This window comes from Peromyscus leucopus, chromosome 8a (assembly GCF_004664715.2).
Source record: "Peromyscus leucopus breed LL Stock chromosome 8a, UCI_PerLeu_2.1, whole genome shotgun sequence".
In the NCBI taxonomy this organism is placed as follows: domain Eukaryota; kingdom Metazoa; phylum Chordata; class Mammalia; order Rodentia; family Cricetidae; genus Peromyscus; species Peromyscus leucopus.
The window spans coordinates 35751766-35768008 of record NC_051085.1 but is presented as its reverse complement, the minus strand read 5'-3'; the positions used below and the strand labels follow the sequence as shown (position 1 = coordinate 35768008).

The 16243-nt window shown below is 41.1% G+C and overlaps 1 long non-coding RNA gene across 1 annotated transcript; it reads left to right on the top strand.

The window, feature by feature from the left end:
* The first annotated feature begins 2433 nt into the window (after positions 1-2433).
* Positions 2434-10786, top strand: LOC119086872. The gene is made up of 3 exons (XR_005090257.1): positions 2434-2473; positions 5286-5372; positions 10613-10786. It is a non-coding gene; the product is annotated as an uncharacterized LOC119086872 (long non-coding RNA).
* The last annotated feature ends 5457 nt before the right edge of the window (positions 10787-16243 follow it).

Below are 16243 nucleotides of genomic sequence, written 5' to 3'. Positions count from 1 at the left end.
GATCCATGGCCGGGTCCCAGGTGGAGCTCCAGGTGTCCGATCAGTGAGAGAGAGGAGGGATTCTATAAGCAAGAGAGATATCAAGACCGTGATTGGAAAAAGTACAGAGACAACTAGCCAAACTAGCAGAAACACATGAACTGTGAACCAACAGCTGAGGAGCCCCCATGGTACTGGACTAGGTCCTCTGGATAAGCGAGGCAGTTGTTTAGATTGAACTGTTTAGGGGGCCCTCAAGCAGTGGGACAAGGACCTGTCCCTAGTGCATGAGCCAGCTTTTTGGAACCTGGTGCCTATGGTGAAACACTCTGTGCAGCCTTGGTGCAGGGAGGAGGGCCTTGGACCTGCCTCAACTGAATGTACCAGGCTCTGCTGACTCCCCATGGGAGACTTTGTCTTGCAGGAGGTGGGAATGGGGGGTGGGTTGGGGGGAAGGCTGGAGGACGGGAGGAGGGAGGACAGGGGAATCTGTGGTTGGTTGGTATGTAAAATAAATAGAAAATCTCCTAATAATAATAATAATGATAAAATTTTTAAAAAAAGGTCTTCCACTCTCAAAAAAAAAAAAAAAAAAAGAAAGTGATCCCCATGGCAAGTTACCTGAAACTTCATTGCTCTGCTGCCATGATGTCTTTACAATATTTTTAAAAGATTTATTTATATTATTATTCCCTATGTGTGTTTTGCTTGCATGTACCTGGTGCCCATGGAGTTCAGAAGAGGTTATTGAATCCCCTAGAATTGGAGTTATGGATGGCTGTGAGCTGTCATGTGGATTGTAGGAACTGAACCCATGTCCTCTGCAAGAGCAACAAGTGCTCTTAGCTTATAAACCACCTCTCCAGCCCCTACCATGATTTAGTGTGGTGCTTCAAGAACACTGGGTCCTTCCTCATCTTCGTTTTCTCCTCAGCCCAGCATCTTTGGGTGGGGCCAGTTCTTCCCTGCTCCTGCCCTTGGGGTTTCCTACCTCAGCCCTTGAAGATGCCAGATAAATTAGCACAAGGATAATTACTCCACCAGCCAACCATAGGAGAATCAAGTCATAAAATGTCAAAACACAAATGCAAGATGTCATTGCCCATCACCATTTTGCCTCAATTCTTAGCTGCCATCATCCTAATTCTCTGTACGTTTTCCTTGTGCTTTTGTATTTTAAGTTAATTCATATTCAACTACAATTAGTGAAAATCCATGGGATTCATTTGAGGACTTGGGCCACTAGGAAGGGATATTTATGGGCTATGTGCCTGTCTTCACTCCTTCCGCTTTCAACTTACCTCTCCCTTTGGTTAGAGCTAGTTCCTAGACTTTACTTCCACAGAAGGGCCATTGCTAGGAGATCAGCAGTCACTTCTGCCTGCCATTGTAGGTAGACTCAACCAAAAACACAGATATGTTCACAGGACATGGGAAGGGCTTGCAGATTCCTGCAGATAGATCTAAACTCAGGAGGACATAGTTTTTCTTTCATTCATGTGGGTTTCTTAGAACACAGAAAGATTACAGATGCTACTGGAGCCTATTAACCCTCAGTGTCAAATAATGAATGGAGATCAAATCAAGGTTCTCTGCCTTTGACTAACTGCTGTGCACCGAACTTCACTGAGTGTTTTCAGAAGAATAAGCACTATGTGTCACTTTTATTATTTTAACTCAATATGGGAAGCTGAAGTGACTCTTTTCAGGGAAAGATTAGTGAATCACTGCAGTCCATCATTTTTGTTCATTTGTGTAAGTGTCCAAATAATTTATGGGTAGAAGCGATTTAGTCCTCTTCATGGTTTGATATTTGCATTTGTACCCTTTAAACCCCAGGAACCACGTATTGTAAGAATGTAGAGTCACATATTCCCTCAGTCTGGGGAGAAAGATACGAAAGGAGTAGATATATGTACATTGTGTTCTCAAGAACTAAAAGTGAGCAGGTTACTACTAAAATATCTGAGGCTAGCCTTGAAGATGTCTTACTTCTCTTCAGCATGTAAAACTCACTTCTGCCTTTAACAACTACCAGCACCACTGACAGGCTGATTGTCAATTCGTCCTGTGCATGGGTCAGCTTTCCATCACTGTGACAAAGCCCCTAAGATAGTGAAATTTAGTATGGCTCATGGCTTCAGAGATTTGCATCTGTGATAACTTGGCCTCGTTGCTTTGGGCCTGTGCTGGTGCAGCATATAATGGCAGGGCATGTGGTGTATGAGGCCTGTACTCCTCAGAACAAGCAGGCATGAGAGAGAGAGAGAGAGAGAGAGAGAGAGAGAGAGAGAGAGAGAGAGAGAGAGAGAGAAGAGAAGAGAAGAGAAGAGAAGAGAAGAGAAGAGAAGAGAAGAGAAGAGAAGAGAAGAGAGAAGAGAGAATTGGAGTTAACTTTACCCCTTAAGGACTCATCTACAGGGAACTAACTTCCATCTTTCTCTCACTAGGGCTCACCTCTGAAAGCTCCTACCACCTCCCAGTAGAGCCGCAGGTTGGTAATCAAGACTTGAACACACAAACCCTTGGTTCAATGTATTCTTGTCTCACATACTTTAGACTCTTGGTTTAGGGTTTGAACTATGAAGTTGTGAGACAAAGCAACTCTAGGCATGGTCGACTAGAAAGTCACAAGGGACTTTTAGTCCAGGGAGACTGTACAACCAACTCATTATACCAGTGCTGGACTTGTGTCTGCATGCAAACCAGATGCAAATAAGACAAGTCCAACTGTCTGTCCCTAGAGCTGGCTGCACTGGGCATTTAAAGCTCACATCCTGCCCATATTTCTATGATTTTCCATGGTCTATATACAGACTCTTCTGTACCACAGGCTACAGACTTAGACCTGCTTCTATATCTGGTCTGAGAAACCCGCCCCTTGGTATATTTCCTCCCTACTTGCTCAGAATCTGACTGACCAGGACAGCTCCATCACCCACAGGTGGTGCTGAGTTAGCATATCTGAGAAAAGATAAGGCTGAGACTAGCTAGAAAATGGTGAATTGAGTGGAGAAAGTGCCCGTGTCATGATCAGGAGTTTGACCCCTGTTTTGGTGCACAGTGAAAAAGAAAAAAAAAAATCAGGCATTGGGAAAGCATTGGGCCAACTATCAACAAAGGGAGCTGTTTTATTGTTTTATTCCTTTAAAGGTTATGATTCATGCACAGATGGGTTTAGAAACCTTTTCCCAACATGGGTATAGGGAACAGGCACTCATGTACTCTTGTGTAAGAATAAATTACTAGAAATTTAGGGAGAATAACTGAAAAATTCTCATATTTTAAAGGGATAAAGATACTCCTTTAAAAAAAAAAAAGGTTTTTAAGGGAATGTGGGCTCAGCAGAAATCCTGGGAACATTTGTCTTTATTATTGACAAGAGTTCCCACTAAGTCATGTGACGAACAGGCCAGGCTTGTATGTATATTGTAGCTCACATAAGAACAAGAATTCAAATACATTTAGGTTTCTGACAAGTTTAACAAGAAGTTTTTATAGTCCATATAAAGGAAACCCTAAATTTTTTAAATATTGGGATGTCAATATTTTCTATAACTCGAATCTCATTTTAGCAACAAATACAATTAATTGTTTTCCATGAAATGACAGGCTTGCTTTAAGACATCTAAGAGTATATGTCTGTCCCAAATAATAATTCATCAATTGTTCTTTCAAGCAAAAGTAGAGTCCCATAAAATTCAGACTTGTTCAGCTTGCAATTCAAAAATTTCTGTAAATATTTCCTCGAAATAACAATACTTCAGTATGTAACACAAGCATTTTGTGCATAGTTTCCATTAAAAAGACATATTAAACATTAAGTCGGGGCTCAGTGGTTAGGAACTCTGCCTGCTCTCTCAGAGGACCTGAAATACTCTCATGGTGGCTTACAAAAATGAGAAAAAGTTACAAAATGAGAAAAACGGAAGAAGGGGAGAATCTCATCATGGAAGCCGCAGTGTGACACTGTGAGTCACGCAGTAAACCCCCTTTTCCATACATTTTTGCATGCAGGCATTCATCAAAAAGAATCATTGATCTGGTTCAAGGCCCCTGGTCTCTGCTATACCATCCACTCTGGGCCCTCACTGGCACTCTTCCTGGACATTCTGTTGCTGCCCTATGTTGTGAAGATCCTGCAGCCCTTGGTCCAAAGGGTGGAAGGGGGAGGGTAACTCTGCTCTGCTCATGCCACCACAAGGCAGATGAGTAGTGGTAACATCTCTCCCAAGCTCACAACCTTGGGTCTGACTCACCCACACCTCCACCAACAGAATTGGTTCTGTTGTACTATCCAGGCAAAATGCAGGGCCCGCTCTCCAGAGTGTTGCAGCTGGGAAACCATAAAATTTAATTAAAGTTTATATGAAGACTAAAACCATCATTTTTATAATGTTATTATTCTTATAGATATATCAAACCAAACGAAAATAATGGTATTCTGTTAATAATTATGCCTTAGTGAAATACATAGAAATAATGGAAATATGTAGAGTTAAGAATCTATTCCAGCAATATTAATAAGAAAATATAATAGGGTAAAAGAGTCAACTTAGAGAAGCACATAATTAATTGCATAGCCAAGATGTTGTTTTGAGGAAAACATGCTTTTACTTTATAACACACACACACACACACACACACACACACACACACACACACACACACACACCACAACTAATCCAGATAGCTCTAATACTCAAAGACTATGAATAATGAAGCATGTTAGAAATAAAACTTAGTTTGGAAGAGTATTTCTTGGTGTGGAAAAATTGTAACCCTCAGGAAAAAGTTCAAACATTAAGAAGGAAGTTGTTGAGTGACTATAGAAAATATTGTTGATAATATAAATATAGAGACTTAAAGACCATAGAAAACTCAAGCTAAGAGAAAAATCTTTGTGATACATTTGAAGGCTGAATGTCTTTGTGATAATATAATGAGCACCTACACATAAAAAAGAAAAAGTCAAACTTTTAAAGAGTGAAAAGACAATTTACAAAATAGATTTAATAGTAATAAAGGTGAAAAGTCAACTGATATCATTTAGTGGGATAGACAGAAATCATGTAATATTTATTGATTTACAAAGATCACAACATCTACAATCAAGGCACAAAGCAATAAATACCTCAATGGAAAATGAGCAAAGATATAAAGTAGTATGTCAAATTAACAAGTGGGAAAGACTGTCAAACATCCATCAGACAGAAGCAGAACAGTTAGAGAGGCTAACTTGTGTTAGTTCTCCGTGTAATTATATTCTACACCACCTCTAACGTTTCTATCATCTTACTTCACAGATTTGTCTAGGTTTGGGGGAGAGAAGGTCTACCTGGATTTTCCTGCCATTTCTACAAATGTAAATCTATGCATGGCTTCACAGAGAGGTGAGAGATGGTGGAAGGGGAAAAATGAAGAAACATAGTGATTATTTTATAGAGGAAAGCAAGAGAGCTCTGATTCACAGGGTGAGGAGGGGAGCAGAGACTCCCAAGGATGGCAGCTACTTGAGAGCACCTCCCTATAGAGTGAGAACCCTGCCCTCACTCTATAGGCTCTCAGAGTTTAAGACATTTCTTTAGGATGACCAAGAAAGAGCATAAGCATAAGAATCCAAAGAACACAGAAAACAAGCATCCCTGTGGTCACCCTGTAAACAGAGCAAGAAACAAGCATCCCTGTAGTCATCTGTAACAGGAATCTTAAAAGGCCTTATTAATAAAATCAAACCTGAGGCCAGGTATTGGGGTGAATACTGGAAGATCAGAGAAGTAGAACAAGCCACAGCTACCTCACCTTGCCAGTTCCTCAGCTGATGCTGTTTCCTCAGACTGGAAGCCTCTGATGAATCTCAGCTGAACTGTTGCTCGAAAGCCTAAAAGCTTAACGAGCTTTAGTTCCTAGTCCTCACGCCTTGCCTAATACCTTTCTGCCTCCTGCCATTACTTCCTGGGATTAAAGTCATGAGTCACCATGCTTGGCTGTTTCTAGTGTGGCCTTGAACTCACAGAGATCCAGGCAGATCTCTACTTCTGGAATGCTAGGATTAAAGGCATGTGCTACCACTGCCTAACCTCTATGTTTAATATTGTGGCTATTCTGGTCTCTGACCCCAGATAAGTTTATTAGAGTGCACAATATTTTGGGGAACACAATACCACCACAGTCACCTTGTGAACAGAGCAGGGAGGACACTCTCTGCTATGTGGCACCATTTTTAGAACCCTGGGAACTTTGCAAGACTTTGGGGTTTACAGTGGAGCAGACATTTTGTTTGCATTCCCATTTAGAGTATCTTGGGGTTTATAACAAAACAAACAAGACCAGGCAATTTATAAAACACATGCTGTTTGGTGAACAGTTCTAAAGACAAGGAGGTCTAAGAGCAGGGCAGAAGTGTCTCTGAGGACCTGTTCCATCATCATGTAGTAAAGAAGGCCATCATTACATCCTATCATGGTGGGAAAGAGTGAGCAAGTGTGCTAAAGTGAATCTTTCCTCCCCTAAAACCACTAAAGTTTCATGTTCACACCCTTATCTTCAAACAACTGCATAGGAATTTGGGAATTATAATTCCAATGCATAAACTTCTGGGCACATCTTCAAACCATGGTATAGAGTTCTATTTTAATCTCCTCCACAACAGAAACAAGATGCACCAATGCATCTTACTGAAAAACATTTTAAGAGTGGGAGTCGGTTGCCCAGTGGAGTCCGGAAGATCTCAAGTTTTAAGACCAGCATGGACTGCCTTGTAAAACTTTATCTGAAAAAAAATAAGTGGATTGTTAGTAAATACAAAAATATGGCATGTCTTGAAACCTAGAATAGTTGCTTAGTTGGTGCATTGTTAATCACTACGGAGAGAACTAAACACCACCAGAAAATTAACAGGAAGACTGTGTGACAATAATAGATGACTAGAAAGTGAGTGTGATCTCTCACTAGTGATCTTAACCCTGAGTCTACACTTAGAAACCTTCTTTGTTGATAAACGTCAACAAATACCCTGACAATTACTTATGATGGCCAAAAGAGCTTAGGAACTATATATCAGCTCACAGGGAACTATTTAAATAAATACTGGAAAAATTATGGTGCGAATACACAATGGAATACTCTGAAGGACTGAAAATGATTCTTGTGGCCAAAAATCCTTAGTCATTATGGAAATGCAAATCAAAACGACAATGTGATACACTTCAATACCCTCCAGGGTACCTATAATAGTAGATGAAATGGAAAAGAGAAAAACTGGAAATGGCTGGAAACAGAAAACAATGCAGCTACCATGGGAATGTTTTGACATCACTTCCAAAAGCTAAGCAGAATTGTCATGTGAACTTGTAATTCCACTATTAGGTCCATGAAAGCATCTGAACACATGAAATGGTACATGTGCGTTCGTAATAGTACTATTCACGCAGTCAAACGTGGAAGTGGTAAAAAAAAATACCCACCAACTGATAAATAGATAATATTTGGGTTATACTAGTATAATGGGACATTATTCAGCTACATAGAGGGAATGGGGATGTTTCTAAAAATCAGAATTGGAATGGACACTCAAAATATAGAGCAGAAATAAAATGTCAGGTACCAGAGGTCACACATTATATGACGTAATACCTATCACACACACACAAATACATACACTCGTGTTTGTAGTAGTGCTCTGTGGCCACTGGCAATCCTTGGCACTCCCTGGCAGTCCTTGGTATTCCCAGGCTTGTGGCTAAATTACTCCCGTCCCGAGTCTGTTTGCATGACCCTGTCTTCTGTGTTATGCACATACCATTGACACAGGCCCAGTATGATCAAGAATTCTCTTCCTTGGCGTATTTAATCTAACCTGGAGATCTTTTCATTTCTGGATAGTTGCACTCAGGCCTCCAGTGGACATGTTTGGGAGAGTACCATCCATTATCCCATAGACTCACCCACACTAAATCTTTTAATAGATATGTTGGAGAGCTATGAGTTCCAAAGATGATTATTTCACACACTTGACTATATTTTAAAATGACCAATGCATATTATTTTCCCAAGAGCAAACAGGAAATAAATTGTTGCTAACTAGTTTACTCAGGGTTTAAAAAAAAAAAAAAACTTTGGTATTTTCAAGGACTATTGGTAAAACAACATTTGATGCAGTCTTTCAGGGCTATTTGGCAATTTAATTATAAAAGTACTTTTATCCTCACACAAAGATACATACTTGATAGTGCCTTATTGTAGCATTGTTTATGAGGGCAAAAATGTGAAAAATAGTTATTTCTGAGTCTACCTGTCTCTTGACAGTTTCCTTGTGGACCTAATAATGAAAACAAACACAAGACTGAAAAGAAGGAAGGAACCCATTTGTTGAAGATTGGTGATGATAAAAAGTCATAATACATCCATTGCAAGATAAATGCATCAAGCTGAAAACAATACTTGCATTATGATGTCTTTTAAAATTAGTGTTTTTATACACACAAGGAAAAACAAAAGCAAAAGGATGTAAGCAGTAATTAATTTTGAGCAATGGGTTTAAAGAATTTTCTTTCCTTGTTTTTTGCATCTTTACACTGTAGGAATATTTTACAACGAACATCTATTATTTCTATTATAAAAGAAAACAATGAAGTTGGGTGTTTTTTTTTTTAAGGAAAAAAAAAAGAGAAAAAGAGAGAATGAAAAATCCCATAGAGAGTGGCATTGTTCCAGGCTGGGTCGTGGGCCAAGATTCCGACTCTGCTGCACAGGGGTGGACAGGACCTCCCTCAGCTGGAGTCTGTGAATAGCTTGATTGACAGTCTCTGCCTGAACTGGGCTTTCATGCATCTGGCATGCCTCAGCTGGGAACCCCCTTAAAATTTCCATGAAGGGGCCTCTTGGCTGTGTGTGTGGTACTGACCATTTCTTCATTTTCTGTTCAGCCATAGAGCCAAGAATGCTCTTGCTATGGAATCAAGCTCCATTCTTCTTGTTACTTCCTCACTCTATGATCTTCAGTTGACTCCCTAGCCTCTGCAGGCTACCTAAGTCAGGGTCAGTTTCTGAGATGGAGTTCAAAAGCTGATTACCTTCCTTCAGCAACACTGCAACATCATGGGTCCCCAAAAATGTCAAACTAAACCCCTATCCCATCTACCGCCTCTACTCCCACTCTGTCCACATTTCCTGCTTGACAATTGACAGTGGCCCTCAGTGGGTGCTTTGTCGTCCCCTTTGTGACATTTTAGTAATTAACAGAGGATTTTGTTGTTGTTGTTGTTATCATGATAAAGGAACTACTGGCTTTGATTGCATCCCTATCCTGGTTCCAGGAATGCAGAAAGAAGCACCAAGACTCACAAGAAAGTTCCAGGCAGTAAAACAACAACAATGTTTTTCATCCCATCTAACTTCTCAATGTTCCAGAGGTTATTTGTGTCAGTTAAACATTTGCTCATATTATTTGAGCCTAGAGAGAGGCTTCCATTTTATAACAGCAACACAGTACTCCCCAACCTTCCTATTCAAGATTGTACTTTATTTTGTTTAGACTTGATCACATTTAAAATATATATATTCCGATCACAGTACCTCTGATGCTATTTTCAAACCCAGATTTCTCCAAGTTAAATAGGTCTTCCACCTGCCTTTGTCACTGTTAGAAGCTGACTTAGCTAATAGATGTGACCCTCTCCCTCTATTCTTATGTCCGCTGAAATACCAATTCCTATGCATTTCCACCAGGAAATGCTTGCTAACCTGCTAGAAACCATTTTCCTCCTATTTCTATATAAGTTTATTTATGCATTCTATCAATTTTTAAAACATGATGTGTAGGCTGATTGTATTAGCCATCTTTTTTTTCCTTCAGGATGATAAAAGAAGCATTACAAATTGTTTATGTTTAAATAGAGGGCATGGTAGGTTGAGAAAGAGCGTAAGCAATCATAAGTATTTTCACTTGTAGCAAAAATTCTGGAAGGGGACATGCCTCATGGGATGTCAAGTGGCTTCGACAATTGCATGCTTTCCATTGCACACTAATGACACTGGCATAAGAGGAAGTACCTCGCTCTCCCTATTACTGTAGGGATCACAGGCATTCAGGATAGCAGCCAACAGAGTCCCTTTAGAACCAGGACCAGGGAGGCAACAGGGTGAAGGATAACTCCTATGAGAAAGGGGCTTTTCATCCAGGAAAATAATCAAATCAAATTATCTTGCTGTCCTTTCCAGTTTTTCCAAACAGAAGGGAAAGAATGTATCATAAGCCCGGAGGAGGGGTAGGGAAGACTCCAGAGATGGAAGTCCACTAAGGGGGGACATTGTTGGTAGCTGGCTGACGACAGTGGAGTGAGCTGGATGATGTGTAGGGAGAAAGTGTGGGAGTCCTTTGGCCACAGCACCTCATTGTTATGTTGGCTCAGCTAGTAGATCTGTATGCTGTAGTGAACACTGAATATTTGTTACACGGTTTCTTAAAGGCATCGTCAGGCTCTGAGAAATAAGAAATAAGACAGGGATTTCTCCAGGTTTCTATGCTGATGGGCAACAAGACAGTAAATAACTTATATTTTTCAGCACTTTGAGCACTTTTATTTTTGTGTATATCAAATAGTGATGGGAAAAAAAAAATCTCCCTTCACAGATTCACAAAAGTACCCACCTAAGAGAAGCTCATAGCACCATCATCCAGAACAATCACAAGGAAGACATGATTATTCAGACCTCCTGATGGGCTTCAGGCTGTAGAGAGCTCACAGAAGTAAAACACCCACTGTACAAACAATAAAGGAAAGAGTGGATCATATGGAAACATCCATTCCGGTTCACTTTACTACAAATCAGAGCAGTTTTGAAAGCAAGACCTGCTTGAGATGATGTGTAAAATGAGTGGCCTGTACCCCCTAAAAGAATGCATTGTTTTGTTGCGGGGAGGAAGAACTGGTGAGGAGGATAGTAAAAGTGATTCTAAAGAAGGAAGTTAGAATGAAACAAGAAGACATTCTATACAGGTAAGTGAAAATAGCTAGGATATGCATCAAGTGTCATCCAGAAACCTAATCTATGGTGTACTTTGAGGCTGAAGGTTATGAGTACCTACCATGTTATATACATGTGCATGTGCGCACACATACACACATACACGTGCTTGCACAATGTATGCGTGTCTATGGGACATATTCAGACATAATTGGTAAGTATAGATAAATATAGGTGCTCATTCGTGTGTGTGAAATTAAGTCTTTCTGACTACATTGGTTTCTTTCCTGCTGCTGTGATGTAAATACCAAGGCAACTTACAGAAGAAAGAACATATTTGGGCTTATGGTTTTAGAGGGGTCAGAGTCCATCATCATGGAGCAGAGGCAAGGCAGCACACACCTGGCTTGACAGCAGGAACTGCTCAAATCCCAAGCATGAAACAAAGAGAGCAAACTGACAGGAGTGGGTGGGTCTTGAGCTCTCAAAACCCACCCTCAGTGACACACTTCCTCCAGGAGTGCTATGCTTCTAAAATTTCCCCAAACAGCACCACCAACTGGAGATCAAGTATTCAAATACGGGATCCTTAGGACTGCGCTGTATTCAAACCACTATGCTGACGTAGAATACGTTAGGATTTACAGTAAGCGTGCAGGACAGGTACTGGCCTGCCCTCCTAGAGCTGAGTGAGAGAATTGTTCTGCTAAATGGGCGATAGCCACACGGAACCATGCTAGAGGAGCGCGGGGAGGGCAAAGAACTTTGCAAAGGCTCTGATTCACATCCTGCATAGCTGGGGGAGTGGGAGGTAGAGTTCCCAGAAGAAATGAGGTCTGAGCTGAGAGCCACAGTACAGGTTGGCATTATCTGGGGACTAGGAGTGGCAAAAGGGTTGGCATATCCCATCTGCAGAGGCAACACCGACCGTTAGAAAGGTTTAAAGAGAGCAAGGACTCTTCGAATACACAGAATAAGTTAATGTGAGGAGAGGAGCAGGTGAAGCCCACGGAGGCAAATGGGAGCCAGATCCCACCAAGATCTTCTAAGATCTTCTAAGTGGTTCTCAACCTTCCTAAGGCTGTGGCCCTTTATAATACAGTTCCTCCTGTTTTGGTGACCCCACAACCATAAAATTATTCCATTGCTACTCCATAACTGTAATTTTGCTACTGTTATGAATAGTAATGTAAATAGCTGATATGCAGGATATCTGATATGTGACCCCGGTGAAAGTGTCGTTTGACCCCCGGAGGGCTTGTGACTTTCACGTTGAGAGCTGCTGCTTTAAGGGGCTTGCACATCCTCAAATCAATGAAGTGCTGGAGGAAGAGAGCAACATGAGCCCTTGAATGACCATATATACCACGGAGAGCACAGTGAGTTTCACCCTACGGGAGGAAGGACTTTTTGACATTGTGACATAATACTGTTATCTACAAAGTATACATCTGAGAACCATACAACTGAGGTACCAAAAAAAAATGCCCCCCAAAACCTCATAATGCTTTAAGTAAGTTTATGATTTGGTGTTAGGCCGGTTTGTAGCTATTTTTGGTTGCATGTGGTCTATCCACAGTGAGTAAGAAATGCCTGTCTACTGTGAATAAAGCTGTTAGGAACGTAGCTGAGCAAGTGTCCTTATGATAGGATGGAGCATCCTTTGGGTGTATGTGCCTGATCTTATTGTAGCATATTATGCTGCCGTGTTTGTTCGAGGTCCCTGGGAGGCCCGCTCTTTTCTGAGGGGACATGACCGGGCAGGGATCTGTGGAAGAGGAGTGGTGGGGAAGAAACTGGGGGGAGAGGAGGGAGGGGAAACTGTGGTCGGGATGTAATATATGAAAGAATAAAAAGAAAGAAAAGAAATGTCTGGAAGGAGACTAAATTGAATGTTACTTTAATATGCTCACCTCGTCAATTGTCCCAAGTGGCTCATGGCCATTTCCTCCTTCTTGACTCCCAGATTTTAACTGGTCAAGGTGAATCCAATATATCATTCCACTCCAGCAATTCTGATAGCTCACTGGGAAAGAATGCAAGAAGTGTTGTAGACGAGAAAGTGAGAAGAGTGTAAGTGGTGAATGCTCTTGAAACAAGGAGAAAATGGCAAGTGCAAGGTAAGAGACAAGCTTCACTAACATCCTCAGAGCATTGTGGAATCTTGCACCAACCGCATGGTTAGCAAATGATTAGAAACCAAAGCAGTAAATCATTTTTCAAGACGAAGGCTTAAAGAGACCATGTGTTTTGAACCTCTGTCTTGCTATGTAGCCCTGGCTCGCCTGAACTCACTGATTGCAGCAACCCTCTGCCTTCCAAGGGCTGAGGTTATAGGCATGCATCATCATGTCTGGAATACCCTCCTATGCATTCTTTTGCTCCACAGTCTCTCTAGTGCCCTTCCCTTTCAGTAGTTACAGAGCACCACATGTATGCCTTTCCCTCATCATGGTTGGCTGTGGAACCTAGACCTGCTCTCCCTGTCACCAGGCCAGCAAGACCTCACTTTAATCTTCCTGAGAAGATTAGCTCTTGTACGCCTAAACTGGCTGGCTGGCTCCTGCTCTTGAATCCCTTCTGTTCTGTATACCATTACTGGCACAGACAGGGTCCTGCATTGGTCCAGCATTGTGCCCAGTTCCTAAAACACCTAATGCTTTATATTTCAGGAATCTTGATTCTCTCTGTTTTCAATTTATATCTTCAACTTTCTTCCAATCCTGCCTCCTCAGCTTAATTTATTGAACTCCAGCCAATCATGATGGGGAAAGGCATACATATGGTGCTCTGTGACTATCGAAAGGAAAGGACAGTAGAGAGACTGTGGGACAGTATAACACATAAGAAGGCATGCTAGGCATGGCAGTACATGACAATAATCTCAGCCCTTGAGAGGCAGAGATGGGAGGATTGCTACAATCAGTGAGTTCCAGGAAAGCCAGGGTCACATAGCAAGGCCTAGGCTCATGGAACACTAGAAAGAAAGAGAAAGAAAGAAAAGAAAGAAAGAAAGAAGAAAAGAAAGAAAGAAAGGAAGGAAGGAAGGAAGGAAGGAAGAAAGAAAGAAAGAAAGAAAGAAAGTAAGAAAGAAAGTAACTCCTTAATGCTTACTACAAAAGACTAGATGGATGTGAGCCAGTTAGCATTATTCTATGGCAGAAATTTGGGCATCATGGCATACCAAAGCAAACATTAGCATATGTGCTTCTAAAGCATATGTACTCCTAAGTTACCATCACTGGTCATAAACACACACAAAAGACAGCATGGAGTATATTAGACAAGCTTGGCGGAGTCATTGGGAGAAGCATGGCCTTGAGTAGTTGGCTTTGGTGCTGTTATAAAGCAGAGCTAGAAAGCTGGGGTACTATCACTTGGCCAGGACCTGGTTTATCTTGCTTCTATGAAGTAATAGCTTATAACCTTAATGTTTTTAAATAGCCCTAAGCAAATCTCTGATTTTAAGAAAAATGAGTGAGCTCATTTACAGACAAGCACATTGGTGTCTTGAAGTAAAACACTACTCGAAGCCCCAAGTAAGTCTGTGTTCTCCACTTTCTCTTTTATGGCTTCCAGCAATGCTACACATGCTCCCTCAGCTCTTACTGTTGGCCAGAAAGAGTCTAAAGTAATGGCCTCATTACCACACAGGATTCTTTTCTGTTTAGGTAGAAGCATGCATCATTACAGAAGACTATACAAAGAATAAACACAAAGTACTCTGCTGCCTGGGAAGATGTGAAACCTGATTTCACTGCTAGCTTGAAGAAGCAGAAACAAACAACTGAAAAGCAAGTTTCTAAACAAGGTAGTAATATTTAAAAATGACATATAAAAATTTACTATAGCTGTCATTACCTGGTAACTGAGGGAGGGGAAAGGTTAGAAGGGCCAATAGGAACTTCCAAGAGGAAGACCTTGTTAAAAATTACTTTGTCAAAGATAGAATTTAGGGGTTTTCAGTTCCCTATAGCAAACAAACAAAAGAGGGAAGAAGTGGTCATAAAAGCGTTTTAGAAAGAGACACCACTATTTGAAACTGGACCACCTATGAGAGTGAGAAGTACCAAGGGAAATTTTACCCCACTAAGAAACAGGTAAGTGTAATGGGTAATTAGCATTAGCGTCAGTACACGTGGAGCAAAATGGACAAACAGGATATGTTAGTCAGCTTCCTGTTACTACAACAAAATACCTGATATAGTGAATTTGCAAAGGGAAGGGCTTGTTTTGGAAGATGACTGGAAGTTCCAGTCCACGACCAGTGGTCCCCACATCAAGGCAGGAACATGTGTCAGAGTGAAACTGCTCACATCTCATAATCTAAGAGAAAAGCAAACAGAAAGAGAACAGGGTCCACATTTCCCTTCTAGGGCATGGCCCCCATGACCCTTGAGCTTCCCAATAGGTCCTGCCTCCTAAGGTTACACCATCTCTCAATAGCACCATCTGGGGACAAGCCTTTAATACATAGGCCTTTGGGGACACTCAACAACCAAGATTAAGCACAATACCACTGGGTTTTTACAAGAAGAAATCATTCTTAATCTCAAATGGATACACAATCAGAGGACAGTTGAGAAGGAGGAAAAACTACAAGAGAAACCAAGGAGATGAAGAAATTGTAAAGAGGTAATGATAGGGATGTAGGAAGAAAACAAGAAACACAACTGGACCTCAGAAACTTGGGAAGTACATTAATGAAAGATAAATTCAATTTCAAAAACAAGTAAAGGCCAGAAGACTTCTGGAGTTGAACTCTTACTACTTTAAAAGCTTCATAGATGTATATACTGAATCTTAGTCTTCATCTCCCATTACCACATTTCTTCTCTCTTCTTCCCACTAAACCTCTTCTCAACAAGTCCCCTTTTTATTTTCATGTCTCTTCTTGTCTGTGTGACCAGCTGAGTTTAAGCAGAATTTCACTTAATGATATCATTTTGTGATGCATGGGAAACTTATCAGTGGCTACACCTCTGAAGGCATGCACCTTCCCTCAGCCATTCTTAAATCTCTGGAGTCCCTTGGAGAGGGGTGGGTCCTCATGAGCAGTTCTCCCTTCTGTGATACAAGCAATCACAGCTGAAGTGAGTTCACACACCAGCCATGTCATGTGCAGAAGACATCACTTAGCAGTACTCCTTTTCAAAATTATTATTATAATCTTTCCCCTTTTTCTTCCATGGTATTGCCTGAGCCTTGGCAGAAGAGGGGCTCTATGTGTGAAATGATTTTGTATTTAGGACTGCACACTCTACAACCACTTATTCTCCTCACTGTGACTTTTGTG